Source organism: Oncorhynchus mykiss, chromosome 28, assembly GCF_013265735.2.
Source record: "Oncorhynchus mykiss isolate Arlee chromosome 28, USDA_OmykA_1.1, whole genome shotgun sequence".
NCBI lineage: Eukaryota > Metazoa > Chordata > Actinopteri > Salmoniformes > Salmonidae > Oncorhynchus > Oncorhynchus mykiss.
In genome coordinates, this window is record NC_048592.1 from 10385849 (window position 1) to 10387352 (window position 1504).

Below are 1504 nucleotides of genomic sequence, written 5' to 3' on the forward strand. Positions count from 1 at the left end.
AGCATGTAAATCTTGGTGGGGCAAGCATGGTGGGGGATTACGCAGAGAAGTAGGCCTATAGGCTACCAGGCCTGCACGCAAATGTAGGCATATACAGTACCTTCCTGAAGTATTCAGACCTCTTCACTTTTTCCACATTTTAAATTTTAAGTTACAGCCTTATTCTAAAATGTATTAAATTGTTTGCCCCCCTCAATCTACACACAGTACCCCATAATGACAAGGCATAAACAGTTTTTCAGAATTGTTTGCTAATTTATTAAAAATTCAACTCACATTTACATAAGTATTCAGACCCCTTGACTCAGTACTTTGTTGAAGCAGATTCGGCAGCAATTACAGCCTCAAATCTTCTTGGGTATGACACCACAAGCTTGGCACACCTGTATTTGGGGAGATTATTCTCTGCAGATTCTCTCAAGCTCTGCCAGGTTGGATGGGGAGTGTTACTGCACAGCTATTTTCAGGTTTGTCCAGAGATGTTCGATCGGGTTCAAGTCCGGGCTCTGGCTGGGCGACTCCAAGGACATTCAGAGACTTGTCCCGAAGCCACTCCTGCGTTGTCTTGGCTGTGTGCTTAGGGTCGTTGACGTATTGGAAGATGAACACTGCTTCTTATCCCTTGTGCAAATAGCCTACAGCTGTGTCTGACCTGAGTTCACTGGCGCAGGAAACCCAGAATATTGGAGGCCCAGAATATTTGATACATTTGAGTTTCGGGCAGACCCAAGTTAATACTTGATACAATGTTTCAAGTTTGTTGCAGCCAATATGATTTATATATTTATTTTCATCAGGATATTTTCTACCTGCACAGGATGCAATGTTTTTATTTGTTGGCCTTATGTAGGCTATTTTTTACATAGTTGACAATGGCGATAGAAGTTACTTTTTAGGTTTATCATTTTAATTTAGATTTGGATAGAATTTTGATGAATCACATCACACTGATTGAGATAAACAGCATTAGGCTGTTATAAATTAAAAAGCTAAAGATGGATTCCCCTTGAAGGCTGATAGAATTATGTCCTGTCCAGCTGGTCTGGAATCAGCTCAAGTGTCTGCCACTATAAAGATATAACACAGAGACAGACACACAACTGATAACTTAACTATACCTCATAATAATGTGTCATGACATCATGTGTTGCCATGCACACAGTATTGTGATAATCACATTCCATGTTAGGCTAAATTTTCACCAGATTCATTCTTCCGCTCACTCACTCACTCACACACTCATTCACACAAAAAAGGATGGTTTCAACTTAACATGTTTAGGAAATATCATTCAGTGGGTTAACATTAGCCCTTTTGTTAGCTCTATAGCTAGCCTGGTTAGCTAGAAAAGCGAAGTTGCCCGTCTGGTCAGCAAACCAGACGGGCCACTTCGCAACTACATGATTTACGATAAAGTTGAGTTTAGTGAGCGAGAGCTACCGAGGTAGCCACAATGGAGCTATTTTCTATTTAACACAACAGTAGAAAATGCAATGGAAACACA